The 18,946-nt window shown below is 46.9% G+C and overlaps 1 long non-coding RNA gene and 1 pseudogene across 1 annotated transcript in view; both read left to right on the plus strand.

Annotated features, from left to right (window-relative positions):
• Nucleotides 1-14,897, plus strand: part of LOC121923069 — a 40,479-nt gene extending 25,582 nt beyond the window's left edge. The window contains exon 3 of the long non-coding RNA XR_006102297.1: nt 14,874-14,897. This is a non-coding gene — a long non-coding RNA (uncharacterized LOC121923069). The remainder of the gene's footprint in view (nt 1-14,873) is intronic.
• Nucleotides 14,898-15,954: 1,057 nt separating this feature from the next.
• The window catches only part of LOC121922635, a 61,044-nt pseudogene continuing 58,052 nt past the window's right edge, over nt 15,955-18,946 (plus strand).

Here is an 18,946-nt window from a genome sequence, read left to right on the forward strand (position 1 = left end):
CCCCGACTTCTGGGCCTGTTTATATATACTATAGATTTAGATATAGATAGTGATGATAGATATTAAAACAAAACCAAAAATCAACCTGGAGTTGAACCATTATCCATCTCGAAGGCTAGACATGACTACAAAACCTCGCATCTTTGTGGCCTAATGTTTACAAACAAACAAGCCAACTTAGGGCCATTCCCATGGCTGGTCATGGCTCTGTCAACCCTCCGCTTGGGAAAGCCCCTAATGTTTTATGACTAATGTGGATTTATACTGATAGTGCTTATAAACTTTATGTTCATCTTGCAGATGTTGTGCTTCTTTTACCCTTCTTTGTGGAGGACGACATACTAAAATTAGGACCAACAAATGTGTAATATTTAATCGTTAATCTTATTCATTTTCTGCCGTGTCTATTTTAATGAGGGAAATTAGGAAATAAATATAAATGAATTTATAAGTTGTGGAGGATATAACTTTCCTTCTTTGACAGGAAAATTAACCAAACATCAAACAATGTTCTATAATAATGGGAATGTATATAATTTTAAAAACAACCAGTATCTATCTATCTATCTATCTATCCTATCTATCTATCTATCTATCTATCTATCTATCTATCCTATCTATCCATGTGTTAAAATAAAATATGTGTTTCATACGTTTGGGTTGCTGTATTTCAAAAAGAAGGAGAGTAGAGAAAGCTCTTTAATTATGTTGACGCTTACAAATGGCAATATGGTTTTGACTCATCTTTTGCAATAACATTTTCCTATATTTCTGGGAATAATTGTCATTACAAACTTTTGGAATTTTGCCTTCCCTTTTCAGTGATTCATAAAATCGGCCAATGCTTCACTGCAATGTTATTTTGGACGACTATCGAGGACCCGAACTTTAGCCAGTGTTGGATTTTCTTTAAAAGCAAAAAAGAATTCAAGGCAAAAGTTGCATCCTTTTCCTTTCTGGGCATTTCTGAGTGAGGAATTTTATTATTATTATTATTATTATTAGTGTAAGAGGCAATCTGGGGTGGCAAGGAGTGGGGGATACATGATGGATTAACTTGCATTTTGAGGTTGAAAATGGAACCAAGGGCAGATCATATCCTGCACTCACCTAAATGCCCCCCCCCCACACACACACACAAAAGAGATGTTAAATTGACAAAAGGTGCGCACTTTGGGGCACTGTGCATGGCCCTTTAAAATGCCCCTCAATCGTAGTGGGCACTCACTAACGGAGAGATTTGGGGAAGGGGCATCTGGATCTACCCAGTTCCACCCACATTAACTGAGCCCGTGGGAATTGGGCCTGAGTTGGGGAATTGCAACCCTTTGTTGGTTTATTTATTTGGCTGTCTTTTTCTCAGGTTTCTTTCTTGTGTTGCAGAGTTAATCATTAGTTTAAAACAAAGAAACTCCACTGTCTTTCTGACTTTGGCAGGGCTGTCCTTCTTATAAAAGGCATTGGTGAACTCAGGCCCTGCAAGCCAGCTCCTTGGCTGTTCTGTTACAAGCGTGTGTTTATGTCCAGGAGCATGGGGGCTGGGAAGGCTTTGGCGATGGAGAGTAGGGCAGTCTGTGCATGGTGCAGGTTGGGAAGGAAAAGTTCCCTGCTGGCAGAAAGATGCACTTGTTAATTCTAAATCATGTTCATTTTAAAGGCTGTGCGTGACATTACAGTTCAACAAGGAGGAATTTGCATCAACCAAGACACCCAACCTCCGGCTGCCCGTCGGAGAGGACCCCCGCTGGGTAGGGCAAGCCTGGCTGTCGTGCCACCCATTCCGTTTAACAGGCATGAACCAAGTGGAGATATTGGAGCCCAAGATTTTTCTCTGAACCAGGTATTTCAGTATCTTGGAGTGGGGAAGGAAGGTGGAGTCGTGGAGAGATTGAGTGGGGAGGCATTGGGGGGGGGTAAACAGTTGGCCCACCACATTTGCAGCTTTGACTTTTGTGATTTCATTATTTGTGGTTTGGATTAATAGGTTCTCTCTAGGAATCTCTAGATCCTGCAGCAGAACTCTGCTAGAAGTTGATCATAGAGTTGTGCTGGAGAACACAGATGTTCTTAGAGAAAACAATTCTCTAGGCATTTGTAGGTCCTCTAGCATGATTTCATGGCCAACATCTGGCAGAGGTTGACCATAGAGTTGCACTGGAAGACCTGCAGAGTCCTAGAGAGGTGTTCTGTTAGGTAAAAAGGGTAGTGGGTTTTACTTTGGAGTTTCCTTTGCACTTACTCCCCATAGGAGGCAATACAATGTGAAAATTGTCCTATGGTAAGCTTATACTTTTTATTTATCCCCCCCCCTCTGTATTTCAATGACCAGTCTTGTAAGTTCGGTAGTTCACTCGACCTCCAGGTCTTTGCATATGGTATCCTGGCGATAGAAACCATATATGTTAGGAGTTTCCCATACAGTATTTCTTATCCAGTTCATCCTCATATATTCTTGCCTATCTCTTGTGTGATAGAAGATTCCTATCGGACTCAAGCATAGCAAAGCAACACGCCCCAGCGGGCCCATAGTGATCTCTGACCCTTATTTTTGCTTTCTTCAGCTACAAAGAAAGCTTGGGGATGCTTCTTGTCTGAGCCCTGGGTCCCGGCCATAAGCCACAGCTCTTTCATTTCGTGGGAAAAGGGTGGTTTTTTTCCGTTGGGGGGGGTCATGCCCCCAAAATCATAAGGTTTTCAAAAAAAATATCACGGAGCGGTTATAGCCATGCTTGCTTAATTGCATTGTTAGCTCTCTGTATACCGGCCGAACGGGTATAGACTGGGACCAAATGAGCCTCTTTAATATTCCGCTCCCCCTAACAAATCCAAGGAGCAGATCTATCTCCTTATTGACCCATTTTGAACCCTTTCTGCGCGCCATCACTGCTTCCCAATAACTTTGCCCACTCCAAGATGACCAACAGGAAGAGGACTTGCAACGTCTTCAAGGAGCAGGGGTTCTTGGCGCCAAACATTATACTAGCGCCCCCTGGTGCTTGGACTGTGAAGTGCAGTGGGGCAGCATCAGCAGCCAAGTGCCATTAGAGAAGTAACATTACATTGCAAGCATTTTTTCTTACTATTTCCTAGGATCCTAAAAGCCAAGGATAGCCATGGAGAGAACCTTCTTAAGTCTTTAAAAGCAATAACGTTGCTGTTTGATGCTCCACTTTGAAGGTGTGCCAGGAGAACAAGTGGGGGAGACAGAAAGACGCGCAGACGATCCAAGCAGTAGAACTGATGGCAGGATTCGTTTCTCAAAAAAGAATCACGTTAAAAAACCCTTTAAATGCTGCTCGCTTACGAAAGACGTTTCCTTCCTGTGGGCTTAAGACTTTTCACCAGTTTTTTAATTTCAGGACATAACGATCCGGAGGACGCACAACCCAATTTAATTATGTCTCCTGGAACCAGACTGCATTCCAACAGAAACAGAAATCGTCGCGCCAGAAGAGGTGAACATATTGCGCATACTATTATGCAGAGCGCAAGTCGAGAGGCCCATCTTACCAGGAAAACACAGGAACGTTTCATGGAAATTGTACATAATAGTATGAAAGACTGTAGGAAGACAGAAATAGAAAATATTATGAAGGAAGATGTAAGGGGAAGCGCACAGGACAGGCAGAGAATGTTGCAATACATGGAGACCATGACCGAACCATACAGGAGAAAAGTAGATCATGAATGTGGACTTCCAACGGCGCAACATGCGACTCACGCACAAAGAACAACGCACACATCATTCAGGGCGTCACCTGAGGATAACCTTCCCTCAACACTGGGCCCAGCCATCTGTACAGATTTCCAGGAGCAACCATCAACCTCATATTTTAGTGGGAACCGTCAAAGGAACAATTGCCCTGATCTCTTTGAAGAACTTCCTCCCAGTTATGCTCCTGATAGTTGTCCTGCCAGTCCTAACACTGACATTAGAGAAGATGTCAACAAAGTAGAGGACAGAGATGTGCAGAATATCGTACCAGTCACTGATGCCCCAGAACATGAGGGCAATACTGTTACCGGACAGTGTGTGAACACTGCAGGAACAGTGTCCATAACATGCCCAGTTGAACCTGTACAAAAAACTAGGCAACCATGTAGTTCTCGTACTGGCAGGATAATCAAGAAAAACACTTCTCCCCATAAGGGAAGCACATAGGGAAAAGCTTGTTTGTTTTATACCAACTATCTGTTTCGGTATTCCATTCTAACCCTGTTACATGCCCCGTGTTAACGATAATGGGGGAATAATGCCATTTAGCCTTGCACCCAATTATTAACGGATTGTGGTTTGAGGATAAAGGTTGTTATGTTTCCATGTGCATATAGAAATGTTGTCACATAATGTACATACAGTTTATATCGATACATGCATTCCTTAAAGAATGAAAATAAGCTTAAAGACAGAGTTTTTTTTTTAAAAAAAGATGTATATTTGATCGTCTTTTCAAATGTTTAAATATTGTTAATAAAATACAGCTATGTTATGTAAAATTGGTTAACCGTGCTCAATAACACAAAACATTTCGATATTGATAGGAACATTTTCTAGGAAGGTATCAAGAACAGCCTTCGGTTCAGTTTATATGCTTGGTATTAGCCTTAAATTGTTATCAGTTTTACATCGCAACAGTAGTAACCATGATGCATTAATACAAATCAATTTGAAATAAGCCATAATTACACAGCTTTTAGTGTATTTCCCTTAAATTGATATTTTTAAAATCCATAAATCAAGTATTTTACATTGGAAAATTGCTTTCTACACGTGGATAACAAATGAAACAACAGTAACACTGTCAGGTATATATACCTACTAATAGTATATGCATCAATAGCTGAACATGATTTTAAAAAAAGTTACATTTATAAAACCTTGATCCAACATTGATCTTTGGTAAACTTTTTAACAGTTTTAACATGCCATGTTGTCAAATAAATGTATATTTATTATAATAGATAGCAACAAAGGCAACCAAAGAAAAAACCTATCGAACAAATCAATGCTGGAGCCAAAACTGACTTGATGTTTTGAAACATCAAATACTGGCAATTTCCGGTGTTACCGACCCAAAATAATACTAGTTATGGCAGATCTAACAGATTGACCCTCTTTTTTGTGATTCGTAGAGTGTCCTCCGATGTTATCTGCTGCCGGAGGGAGGACAATTCTCACTGGCAGCTCGACATCAGGATCAAGCACTTCTCCCCTTGTCTCACAAATATTGTGCAGGATCGCACAGACTGAAACCACAGAGATAAATTTTTCCTCTTTCACAGTTAGTCTAGCGGAAAGGCAACCCCACCGAGATTTCAGTCTTGGAAAAGATCTCTCCACCACACATCTTGCGGTGTTATAAGCAAGTTTTGCAGGTGTTAATTGTCCACAATATGGTATCATTAGCCATTTCCTGATAGGGTAGGCACCATCCCCTATAATCAGTGGTGGAATGGCTACGTCGTTCATGTGCAGGGTGGGATTTCCGGCTCTGCATCCCAAGGGTGGGCAAACATGCCATCAGTAGCTCCTATGCAGTGTGGGAATCCTAGTCTCTGGAAACCAGCCATAATCTGAAACAAGGCAAAGGTATCATAAATTTGGGATGGCAAAAAAAAGGATAAACATCGTTCATATCCGATTATGTAGTAATGTGCTTTTTTGAATATGAAACTGGATTCAAAGAGAGAAAAGCTTGAAAAGTAAAATAGATATTCGTCTGTTCCAGACTGCCAAAATAAAGCTGCTTCGGGTCTCTTTGCAGGTATGCTATTTAAATGATGCATGCATCCTAAGAATCCGGAAGCTGCACCAAAGCTGCACTCTGGTGCTTAGGAATGGAGTGTGGCTTTGGCGCAATCTCCAGTCTCTTAGGACCCATGCATCATTTAAATAGCATACCTCCAAAGAGACCCGAAGCAGCTTTTTTTTTGGCAGTCTGTAACAGGCCATAATTAGTCTTATACTTTATATACCTAGAAAACACTGAAGGGGAATCAAGATGTTACTCATTCACATAACAACTCTCACATATATATCAATATATACATTTTCAAGAATTGTAATCCACAACAGCACAGCTGGAAAAGAGAGAGGCCAACAGCAGAGATGCACCTTTGAAATGCAGTGTTAGAATCCTAATGTATTCTATCAGATGTATGGTAGATGTGGATGATGGGGGATGGAGTGTGCTTTAGTTGGGCTTTTTGAGATAGAGATATGTAAGGCCTTGCTGGGCCAGGTGGTGCTTATCTAGTGTCCTTGAAGGGCTTGCTCTCAGAGACTGGGAATCCCAACAATGATCCTCCAGTTAGTCTGACATCGAAACCAGGAAAGATTCTGGAGCAGATCCTTAAACAGAGAGTCTGTGAACATCTAGAAGGCAATGCCATCATCACAAAAAGTCAACATGGGTTTCAGAGAAACAAGTCATGCCAGACAAACCTAATCTCTTTCTTTGATAAAATTACCATCTTGTTAGATGAAGGGAATGCTGTGGATGTAGTATATCTTGATTTCAGTAAGGCCTTTGACAAGGTTTCCCATGATATTCTTGCAAAGAAGCTTGTAAAATGTGGGCTAGACAAAGGAACTGTTACATGGATCTGTAATTGCTTGACCGGCCGAACCCAAAGGGTGCTCAACAATGGCTCCTCTTCTTCATCCTGGAGAGAAGTGACCAGTGGGGTGTCCAGTGGGGCTCTGTCCTGGGCCCAGTGTTATTCAACATCTTTATCAATGACCTGGATGACAGAATTGCAGATGACACCAAATTAGGAGGAATAGCTAATACTCCAGAGGACAGGATCAAGATTCAAAATGACCTGAATAGACTAGAAAGCTGGGCCAAAGCTAACAAAATGAAATTCAACACGGAGAAACGTAAAGTACTGCACTTAGGGCAGAAAAATAAAATGCACAGATATAGGATTATGGGGTACACCTGGCTGAATGAAAGTACATGTGAAAGGGATCTGGGAGTCCAAGTAGACCACAAGTTGAACATGAGTGAACAGTGTGATGCGGCAGCTAAAAAGGCCAATGCTATTTTAGGCTGCATCAATAGAAGTATAGTGTCTAGATCAAGAGAAGTCATAGTGCCACTCTATTCTGCTCTGGTCAGGCCCCACCTAGAATATTGTGTCCAGTTCTGGGCACCACAATTCAAAAAGGACATTGAGAAACTGGAGCCATGTGTTCAAAGGAGGGGGATTAAAATGGTGAAAGGACTGGAAACCATGCCCTATGAGGAACGACTGAGAGAGCTGGGGATGTTTAGCCTGGAGAAGAGAAGGTTAAGAGGGGATATGATAGCCCTGTTTAAACATGTGAAAGGATGTCATTTTGAGGAGGGAGCAAGCTTGTTTTCTTCAGCTCCAGAGACTAGGACCCGGAACAATGGATGCAACCTCCAGGAAAAGAGATTCCAGCTCAACATTAGGAGGAACTTCCTGAGAGTAAGGGCTGTTCGACAGTGGAACAAACTCCCTCGGAGTGTAGTGGAGTCTCCTTCCTTGGAGGTCTTCAAACGGAGGCTGGATGGCCATCTGTCGGGGATGCTTTGATCTGGATTTCCTGCATGGCCAAAGGGGGTTGGACTGGATGGCCCTAGTGGTCTCTTCCAACTCTATGATTCTATGATTCCTTGTGGTTTCAGTATTGGAGAAGAGCAGGGAGGAGTAATGGAGGATGGGAACCAGGGTGGTGAAGGAGGGGTTTGTTTGTGCGGGCTTTTGCTAGGGGAGGAGTAGTTCAGCTAAGGGGGGAATTTAGGCTTTGGCTTGGCTGGGAGGGGCCAGTCTCAGCAATGAAGCTGAGTGATGGAGCATTGCTGATTCTGGAGCTATCAATAAAGTGCTGTTGATTCATTAATCAAACTGACTGTCCAGGGTTCTGGTCTCGCACTCTGACATGCAGGCCCCAAGCCCAGGACCATTAACCCACCTTCATAATTGTCAGGGTTATTTAAAGCCTTTTTTTTTCATACTTGATTCCGCAAGGAAAAGGCAGAATGTAAACATATCTTAATGGTATTCTATAAGCAAAACTTATATATCTTTACATATGCATTTATGCATTTGCACCCAGAATTCTTTGGCTTTACAATAATATTAAATTGGACATAATACACACCGTGTGTTAGTTTCCAAGCAGAATAGTTTTCTTCAGCAGCAGCTTCTCCATGGCAAGGCGCACCTCGATTGCGATTTCTGCAGCTGTGGATGTTCCAGGGGCCTTGAGAGCCGCCAAATAGTCAGGGCCACTCTCTTCTCCACCAGGATGGGACTCCTGAATCTAGACTCCCCACGCTCCAGCTCTGGTCTCAAGATGCGAGCCAGATCAAAAAGGGTTTCTTTAGACATGTGGAAGTTAGAAAACCACAAGTCATTATCCCATCACTGGAGGACTTTGTCACTCCACCAGTTGATCCGCTCGCGGGGTCGCTGCCACCAACATGGAATGCGAGGCCAGGTCTCCATCCATGCCAGACAACTGGATATATCTAGATTGCCACTGGAAGCCATAAAAGCAATCTTAGTCAGAGCGGCCCTCTGGCGCGCTATGAGGACAAGCGATGTGGCAATGCAACTCATTCTTCTCCTTCTTCGCTCTTCTTCTTTCTCTACCATGCTCACAAGATCAAAAAATGCTTTCTCTGATGCCATCTTTACACCCACAAGGAGGTCACCAGACGTCTTCCGGGTCAAAACAACCACTGAGTGGAGACGTCATCAGTACACAGCCCACAAAACGGAATACGCATGCGCTACAGCAAAACGTTCTGGGAACGTTCCCAAGAAAAGGGAAGCGCTGTGCGGTAAAATGCGTTCCCATAATGTTCTCATCACGTTCTACTTTCCTCAATGCGGTAATATCCGTTCCAGGAACGTTCCGACCCCAAAAAAAGCACCATCTTTTTTACCTCTTTAGGAATCTCCCAAGTCCTCCAGTGCAACTCTGTGGTCAACCCCTGCCAGAAACTGACCATAGAAACATGCTGGAGGACCTACAGATGCCTAGAGAAGCGTTCTCTCTAGGAACATCTGGGTCCTCCAGGACATCTCTATGGTCAACTTCTGGCACAGCTGCACTGGAGGAGGTAGCGATTCCTAGAGAGGACATATTTATCAAAACCGGAAATAACTAAAGCTGCAAAAGTCAAAGCTGCCAATGCAGAGAGCCAACAGTAAAGGCTTTCTTCCCCTAGAACTCTCCTCGGCAACATCCACCATTGAAGCCGAGCAGAAAGGGAAGCTATGCTATAAATTACACGAGGAGAATAAATAATCACATTTATTTTCTTTATACCCCGCTATCAAAAGGCTATCCTAGCGGCTTACAAATGGTTAATTAGACATTTCCCTGCCCTTGGGCTTACAATCTAAAGAGACAAGACCCAAAAGGAGAAGGGAATGGCAGTGGGGAAGGGGAAAGTCCAGCAGATCTTCTCTCCCTCGGAGGCATGGACCAAGGCAGATGGACTGGCCTGCCCTTCTATCTCTGGATGATGGCAGATGGAGGGAGGGCCTTCTTCTTTCAGGCCAGGACTGATGGAGCTGGGTCGCGATTAAAAAACGCCATACCACACCTGGTTCTTCCACAACTGAAGGAGCAAGGGTGCCTGAAGTGTGGTGGAAATTCCTTGTTGAATTATAAAAACTATAGAAAGATGGAGTCACTTTTGTCAGCCAGAGAGATGGTTTTGAAATAAAGGCTTGGAGTTACTAGAGCAAAGGAATAGTGAGTGCATCTTGACCTGAATGGAAGCTGGCACCAGTAGAAAGACATCACATAAACTACTGAGATAAGGATACATAGTACACATTCAGAAGCAAGGTTAGGAGGGAAAGCCACTGAATTCCTAAAGGAGGGGGTAAATAGTGATGATGCAGTTTTAATGTATGCATGTATTTCTGTTCTGATTGTAAGAATTCTATATGTTTAAATTGTAATTAGCCAATCAGGTGTATTGAAGAAGCCTCTTTGTCTTGAATAATATAAAAAGAGCCATTTTGTCTTGTTCAGGGTTCTCAGCTTTTTGGAACTTGAATTCCACTGAGTTCAATGTTTTCCTTTGTCGACAAATGGAAATAAACTTATGGATTTTCAATTACTAGGTCCTATTGCCATTCTATTGATCTGCCAATCCTAGAAATCTAAGTTTCCTGAAATTTCTTTTCAGGCTTGTTTTCTGCTGCTGGAACAATGGATGCAAGCGCCAGGAAAAGAGATCCACCTAAACTTTAGGAGGAACCTCCTGACAGTAAGAGCTCTTTGACAGTGGAACACACTCCCTCAATGGAGTTCCCTTCCTTGGAGGCTTTTTCCAAACAGAGGCTGGATGGCTATCTGTCAATGGGGATGCTTTGATGGAGAGTTCCTGCATGGCAGAAGAAGGGGTTGGGCTGGATCAGGGCCCTTCATGGGGTTACTTCCAACTAGGATTCTAAGCCCTTGTGGGAGCAGCATAAGAAGATTTCTCCACATTTATGGTTGCTTAGTGTAGGAAAATGTAGAGGAGACGTGACAGAGATATATAAAACTGTGCATGAAGTGGTCACAGGAGAGAAGCAGAACCCTTTCTTTCTCTTTCTCTCCTTCTCCCTCCACTGCAAAATACTACAATGCGCCCTTGGCTTAATGCGCATGCTCAAGTCTCATTCAGGTGAATGGGGCTCATGCATGCGGTGGCGTGTGTGCACCATGGGCGCACAGCCCATTCATCCAAGTGGGATGTGCCGCCCCGCACGCTCCCACTCAGCTTTGCACATAAGCTCAAAGCTGCATATAGCACGTCCACGTATAAGGCAGGTGCACTGTATTTATTTTACTTGAGGTCCCTTCCAGTTCTATGATTCTAAGATTTCTGTCCTGTCTTTATCCCCCAAAGGTGGGATTCAGCCCTCTGGGTTCACTCAAAACAAATGGCTGGGGATCCAGGAGAGTTGAGAGGAGTTCCTTTCCCCGGTGGACCTGACTCCCTGGCCCAAGATGGCTGCCCCTTGGCTGGCCTTGAGGAAGGGGCAGCATTGGCCATTGTTCCGGGTCCTCTTCTGTGGAGCAGCAGAAAACAAGCTTGCTCCATCCTCCCTATGAGATCCCTTCAAGTATTTAAACATTAGTTGAGAAGTAATAGTGCCACTCCATTGTGCTTTGGTCAGGTCTCGCCTGGAACAACAAAAACATTCCAAAAGGATGTTGAGAAACTGGAGCCATGTGTCCAAAGGAGAGCCACCAAAATGGAAACCATGAAGCCCTCTGAAGAGAGACTTAGGGAGCTGGGGATGTTTGCCCTGGAGAAGGGAAGGCTAAGAGGTGATATGAGAGCCCTGTTTAAATATTGGGAGTCATATTGTGGAGGGAGCAAGCTTGTTTTCTGCTGCTCCAGAGAATAGGACACAATAGAGCAATGGGTTCAAACTGCATGAAGAGAGATTCCAGCTTAACATTAGCAGAAACTTCCTGAGAACACACTCCTTCCTTGGAGATTGTGATGGAGTCTCCCTCCTTGGACACATTGCGCTGGTAATACCCTTGATGTGATCTTCAGTTCGGACATGGAGTCTCCGTGGGCAGAGATCTCTAATATCTCTCCCCTGTCATGGACAGATCATTTCCTGGTTGAGGCTCGAATCAAGGCTTCTACCTTAATAATAATAATAATAATAATAATAATAATAATAATAATAAACACAAGGGCGGAGACCGCGGCCCCCCCCCCAGGTCCCAGGTTGGCCTAGGAAAAAAGGGAACTGATGCCCAAGAAGAAAGAAAGGGGGACCCCCATACCCCCCATCTCTGCCCATGGACTTCTCCCTCTGCCCCCCCCCTCCCCCAAGTTGGCCTTAGAGAAAGGGAACTGACGTCAAGAGAGAGAGAGAAAATGGGGGACCCCCAAAACCCCTTCCTCTCTGCCCCAGTCCTTCCCCTCTGCCCCCCCCTCAGCCCAGGTTGGCCTTAGAGAAAGGGAACTGACCCTCAAGAGAGAGAAGAAAGAAAAGGAGACCCCCAGGACCCCCCTCTCTGCCCCATGGCCCTTCCCCTCTGCCCCTGAGTCCCAGGTTGGCCTTAGAGAAAGGAACTGACCCTCAAGAGAGAGAAAGAAGGAAAGAGGGAGGACCCCCGACCCCTCATCTCTGCCCCGTACTTCTCTTGGCCTCTTTCAATCCTCGGCTGGCCATACAGGTTGAGTCCCCCTCGTGACCCCAATGATCCGGACCAGATTTTGGAGTCTTTAATTCTACCTGATAACCCCATGGAGATGAAAGAACCACGTCTGAACATAAATTCATTTGCCTTCCAGAATAGGCATACGTCTCAAATGGAGCCTGGAGGCCATTTTATACACACTATTCTAATCCTCTGTGCAAGGAACAAAGTGTGTCCAACTGAGAGATCAGCAAGAAAGCTGTCCCCTGAACCTCAAAGGAACCATTTTGGATTTTGGAGCCTTTGGGGTTTGGAATTCCAAATCAGGGAGACTCAGCCTGCAGAGAAGGCCAGAGCACATCCTTTCTGGCTGCCTCTTGAAGGAGACTAGGGTTTAGGTCCTTCCAGTCCAGAGCCCCTCTCTGCCCCCCGCCGTAGCATAGAAAGGTACTGTCTTAAAGGTAGGCTTAAAGTGTTCTTTAGAGACTTGGAGGCTTAGTACCAAACCTTTGGAGGGTAGCCTTGGAGAGAGGGCGGTCAAGGCTCCTATTAGAGGAGAAGAAGCTGTCTTCGATGCTCCAAAGACGAGAATACCTAGCAATGATGCAAGCTGCAGAAAAGAGATTCTGCCTCAACATTAGGAGGAACTTCCTGAGAGTAAGAGCTCTTGACAGGAAGGCATTCCCTTCGGAGATTGTGGTGGAGGCTCCTTCTCGGAGGCTGTTCTAACCAGGCTGGATGGCCATCTATCAATGGGATGCTGTGATGGAGAGTTCCTGCATGGCAGAAGAAGGGGGCAAGACTGGATGGTCTCTCTTCTCTCCAACTCTACGAACTAAGCCCTTGAGAAGCGCATGAAGAGATTTCTCCACATTTATGGTTGTTTAGCGTAGGGAATCTAGAGGGAGACGTACAGATATATAAAACTTGCGTGAAATGGTCAGAGGAGAGAGATAGAACTCTCTCTCCTTCCCCTTCCACCCAAAATACTATTTAGTTTACTGGGGGGTCTCTTCCAGTTCTATGATTTCTGTCCTGTCCTCTCCCCCCAAAGTGGGTTCAGCCAAAAGCAACGGCTGGGGATCCAGAGATGAGAAGAGTCCTTTCCTCGGTGGACCTGGCTCCCTGGCCCAAGATGGATGCCCCTGGCTGGCTTGGAGGAAGTGGCAGCATTGGCTCCTGGTCAGGGGGGTCAGGGGTCCCCTGCGAGGCAGAGAAAGTGGGGCTCTTTCTGGGTCGGTGGCTGGAAGGTGGAGGTTGTAGTAGTTGCCCTCGGGCGGAAGAGCTGCCTGGGAGGAGGATGGCCTCCCTTCCGTGTAGGACGGTTGGCTTCATAGAATAACAGAATCGTAAAGTTGGAAGAGACCCCAAAAAGGCCCTGATCCAGTCCAACCCCCTTCTTTCTGCCATGCAGGAAACTCTCCACAAAGATCCTCATTGACAGATGGCTGTCCAGCCTCTGTTTAAAGACCTACAAGAAAGAGACTCCCATCACACTCCCTTGACTTGACACAGTGATGGCGAACCTATGGCATGTGCCAGAGGGGCACTCAGAGCCCTCCTGTGGGCACATGTGCGTTGCCCCATACAAGAGTTTGGCAGAGTCTGTTACTAGAAAGCCAGAGAGACATGGCACTTTGCATAAATAAGTGGGTTTTGGGTTGCAGTTTGGGCACTCGGCTTCTAAAAGGTTCACCATCACTGACTAGGCACTATTGATGAGGCCTAGAATCGCATTGGCCTTTTAGCTGCTGCATCACAGTGCTGACTCAGTTCACTTCTGGTCTACTTGGACTCCTTGATCCCTTTCACACATAGAAGTCTCCTTAAGCCGTGTCCCCATCCTATATTTATGCATTTCGTTTTCCTCCTCTGGAGAATCGGTTGTGGTCTTGGAGGGCGGAGGAGCCTCTTTCTCTAGAGTTTTTGAAGAGGCTGTGGATGACCATCTGTCAAGGAAGTGCTTGGACGTGTCTCATTTCAATATCAGAAGGCTTGGTGCTGGATGGCCCTTGGGCTGTGCTCCTTCCAAACCTAGGCTTCTATCGTTGTTGCCTTTTCAAGCACCCGCTTGGCATCTCTCCTTGGGTTAACTTCCTTAAGAGTCGCCTTGTGCTGAAGGGAGGATCAGGGCCTGGGATATCAGCTCCAGAAAGACCTCCAACTTGGGGTCCGAAGGGAGGGAGCCCCAGCCTTCCTCTGTCCCCTGAGAGAACCAAGGTGGCTTGACGGTAGAACCCCTCTCCTCTTCCAGATATCGGCAAAGGTATGGCAGCCCAGCAAAACTGGAGGCCCAGGCGACAGAGAGCAGCCTCAGGAAGGAGGTCAGTCCCCGCGTTTTCTCTGTCCGTCCCTTCTTCTCCTTCCACCTTCCCTTTTTCTTTTTTCTTCCCCTTCCTCTTTCCCCTTCCCTCCCTTCCTCCACCGCTTTTTGATTTTCTTTTTATTTATTCATTTGTTCATTGAAGTGTTCCATCTCACTCTGGTGGGAGAACGTATGCGTCAGTCCAAGGCTGCAGGAGATGCATTGCGTATGCTGTGGCACATTGGGCATGGATGGACATCTGCCATGCGTTGTGCATTCAGTCGCACATGATTGCCTCCCTTCCACTGACTATGCGCTATTCCCTAGAGGATGCGTAGCATCCATCCGGACACAGCCCCAGATGCATCGATTGTGCGAGATCAGCCTCATTGCTGTTCCTTTCCTCCTCTTTTCCAGCCTGGGGTCTCCTTTGAGGAGGTGGCCGTGGTTTTTCACCAAGGGGAGTGGGACATCTGGATCCAGGCCAGCGAACTCTCTACAAGGAGGTCATGCTGGAGACTTAGGGAACGTGGCCTCTCTGGGTAAGGATTGCCTTGAATCTACAGGAATGGACTCCTCTTCGGGGACATTGTCCACTCTGTCGTCCAGTCACCAGAGAGGCAACTGTTGTCATTGATATAGGAAAGAGTCACAAGCCAAAAAGACTCTAAATACCAACTGGTGTGTTGGGAAGGAGGTCTGGAAAACATGGAGAGCCCCTCAGCCCATTGAATGCTCTACCATAAAGACACCTTTGCTTTAAGGAAAGCACAGGAAACCCATGTGCCTGGATGTGCCTTCTCTTTGCCAAACCTGAATCTGCCTGATGCCACTTTCCAGAAACAGACTTCCATTCTGGGTGGGGATGGGATCCACTCCTCTTCTTGGTCAGAGATCGGAGCCTAAGGCCTTGACCCTCCTCCCTGCCTCCCTGGTGGCTTCCCCAAAGACGTTTGCGCGCATTGCTTCATTGTCTGACCCTTCATTTCCCACCCGCTGGTTCCCTGGGATTTGGGAGGGGAAGGGAGGGCCCCACTCTGGTCTTCCTCCGCTGGTCATCTGCACTCGCATCCCACAGAGAACCAGGCCAAGCCATGGGCTGCTGGCAAAGATGGCTCCCACTCCCATTCCAGTATATAGACCTGGGCTGGCAATGAGCAACAAGTGGAAGGGCAGGTCACCCCACAAACACACATGCGTCTCCCCAAGACCCAGCCTCTGCCTCCTGGGATTTTCGAAGGACAGGGCTAGTCCGAAAGACCTTTTCCGTCCTTCTAGGAGATATAGCAAGAGAACACTCCTCTAAGCTTAGGGTTTCTTGGTGGGAGAGGAAGAAATCAGGGAGCAGAGAGGCAAAGCCTGAGTATGAGGAGCTCCCTTGGAAGGCCTAAGGACTTTGACAGAGTCAAACTGTCCTCTCTCTGTTTTCTTTGGCAGCATATCCCCAAACCAGATTCATTCCGTCTGGAAGAGGAGAAGACCCATTTGACCAGGGCTCATGGAAGGAGAAGCACCTGCAGGTACTAGATGTTGATCAAGAGATGTTCTCTCTGGGGATTAAGGGGCAGTGGCTTGGGGAAGGTCTCGCTTGTGCTGAATTGTATTGAGAAGAGTCCATTCTAAGTGTGTGAATTAGGAATGATCCTGTGGGCTGGCCATACCTGGGGGCTTCAGGCCCAGCTGCAAACAAAGAGGAAACAAGGTCTGCCTGCGGAAAGATGGTCAACAGTTTCGTGTTTTGTTAAAAGCCCATATATTATATTATTATTAAAACATATTTCTTATGACGCTTAATTATAACACAGCGCTGTACAAAGTCGGTAAAATTAGGAGTAAATAAAAGCCTGCCGAAGGCGTACTTCTAAGATAATAACAATTAAAATAGGATAAGATAAAATTACCAACATATAGAAAGGAAAAACAGATTAAAAATCAAATATCAAGCCTTCTTCATGTGCTAAAAACACATATAAATACAATTAAGATGTAATAGACCACACTCATCAATCAGTGATACAAAATTATATAATAGTTCTAAACCGAGGGTTTCCAACCTGGGGGTCGCTTGACCCTTTCTTGGGGGTCGCCAGGTTGGGATTCCCTCCTCCCTTTCCCCACGGTGCGGTGGAACCCCCGAGAGAAGGGGCCGGGGCCACTTCATCCTCTTCCCTTCTCCCCGTGGGTGCCTCCGAAGGCTCCGCGAGGGGAAGGAAGGGCCGGGGCCGCCTCACTGCTTCTCCCCGTGGTGCTTTCGAAGGCATCCGCAAGGGAAGGGGAAGGGGCCAGGGCCCGCTCACTGCTTCTCCCATGGTGCTTTCGAAGGCACCCGCAAGAGGGGAAGGGGAAGGGCCAGGGCGCCTCACTGTTCTCCCCGTGGGTGCTTTCGAAGGCACCCGCAAGGGGAAGGGGAAGGGGCCAGGGCGCTCACTGCTTCTCCCCATGGGTGCTTCGAAGGCACCCGCAAGGGAAGGGGAAGGGGCCAGGGCCGCTCACACTTGCTTCTCCCCGTGGGTGTCTTCCGAAGGCAACGCAAGGGGAAAGGGAAGGGGCCAGGGCCGCCTCACTGCTTCTCCCCGTGTGCCCTCGTCCGAAGGCACCCATGAGGAGAAGGGGAAAGGGCAGGGGCCACCGCTGCTTCGCCCCGTGGGTGCTTTCAAAGGCACCCGCAAGGGGAAGGGGCAAGGGCCGCCTCACTGCTTCTCCCCGTGGGTGTTCCGAAGGCACCCGCAAGGGGAAGGGGAAGGGGCAGGGCCGCCTCACTGTTCTCCCCGTGGGTGCCTCCGAAGGCACCCGCAAGGGGAAGGGCCAGGGCCACCTTGCAGATTCTCCCCGTGGGTGCCTCCAAAGGCACCCATGAGGAGAAGGGGAAAGGGCCGCCTTCACTGCTTCTCCCGTGGTGCTTTTGAAGCACCCGCAAGGGAAGTGGGAAGGGCCAGGGCTGCCTCGCTGCTTTCCCCGTGGGTGCCTCCGAAGGCACTCGCAAGGGGAGGGGAAGGGGCCAGGCCACTCGCTGCTTCTCCCCGGTGGTGCCTCCGAAGGCACTCGCAAGGGGAAGGGGCCAGGGCCACCTTGCTGCTTCTCTCCTGTGGGTGCTCCGAAGGCACCCTGAGGAGAAGGGGAAAGGGCAGGGGCCGCTCGCTGCTTCTCCCATGGTGCTTTCAAAGGCACCCACAAGGGAATGGGCCAGGGCCGCTCACTGCTTCTCCCGTGGGTGCCTCCGAAGACCCGCAAGGGGAAGGGAAGGGCCGGCGCCGCCTCGCTGCTTCTTCCTCACAGGTGCCTCCGATTTTAAAAGATCTCACTGTCTCCCAATCTGCTTCTGGGCGCAATACAAAGGTGTTGGTTATCACCTTTAAAGCCCTACACTGCTTGGGCCCGAGTTACTTTCAGGACCTTCTCCCTATACAAACCCGTCCCGCACTCTTAGAACAACAGGGAAGAATCTTGTTGAATCAACAAAAACCAATTTGCCTCAACTTCCCAAGAGCTTTTACTAAAGCGCTCCAAGAGCGGAATAGTCTCCTGGAGGAGATCCATCTGGCTACCCCCTGGAAATTTCAGGAAGCAGTTAAGATGGAGCTCTTCTGGCGAGCGCATCCAGCCAACCTTATGTAAGATACAGATCCTGCTCCTTGAATAGGATGAATAACCTTGTCCCACTGTCACTTGTGAGGTTTTACAGTGGGCCCTTGGTATACGCGGGGGATCCGTGCGGACCCCGTATGCCAAATCCGCTCAGGTCCCATTGTCCCCAATGGTGGCGTGGGTGAACACGTGCCGCCATTGGACAAAATCCCTCTCCTCCCTCTTTCCTTCTCTCCCTCCCTCCTCCCTCCCACCCACCTACCTATCTACCCTCCCCCTTCCCCTTCGCTCTACTTCCGTGCCATGCTGCCTCCTCTCCGCCACTGCGGGAAGGCTGGGTGCTGCTCATGGAGGCCAAAATACTTCCAAGTGCATCCAGCTCTTTCGCGGTGGTGGCGGCGAGGAGACGAAGCCAGGTGGGTGGGTGGTGGTGTAGAGGGAGGGAGGAGAGGGAGGAAAGAGGGGACAAATCCCCGGATTTGCCATGTGCGTATGCTCAAATGCCGCGCATGCAAATCCGCATATAAGGGGCCGACTGTAATTTTAATTGTTAATTTAGGTATTTTATTGATTTGTAATTCACTTTGTACGATACTTTATATTGAGTTGTGATCCTGCTCGCTCCATCCGGGAGGGGCAAGGGAAAATACAAAATAAAATGTATTATTATTATGTTTATATTAATTTTAATTAAGATTCAGTACATTACAAAGAGTGTACTACAAAAGTTTGCAAAGATGTATAAAGAAAAATAGAATAGGAAAAGAAAAATAGATAGTAACAAATCAATCTCTTTTTATTACCATTATGTGATGTTAAGTTAGTAATTCAATTAAAGTTCAGAGTTGTTTCCTAGCATATGCAGTAAACGACTTTAACCAAAACTCACAAATAAGCTACGTTGG

This window comes from Sceloporus undulatus, chromosome 2, assembly GCF_019175285.1.
Source record: "Sceloporus undulatus isolate JIND9_A2432 ecotype Alabama chromosome 2, SceUnd_v1.1, whole genome shotgun sequence".
In the NCBI taxonomy this organism is placed as follows: Eukaryota; Metazoa; Chordata; class Lepidosauria; order Squamata; family Phrynosomatidae; genus Sceloporus; species Sceloporus undulatus.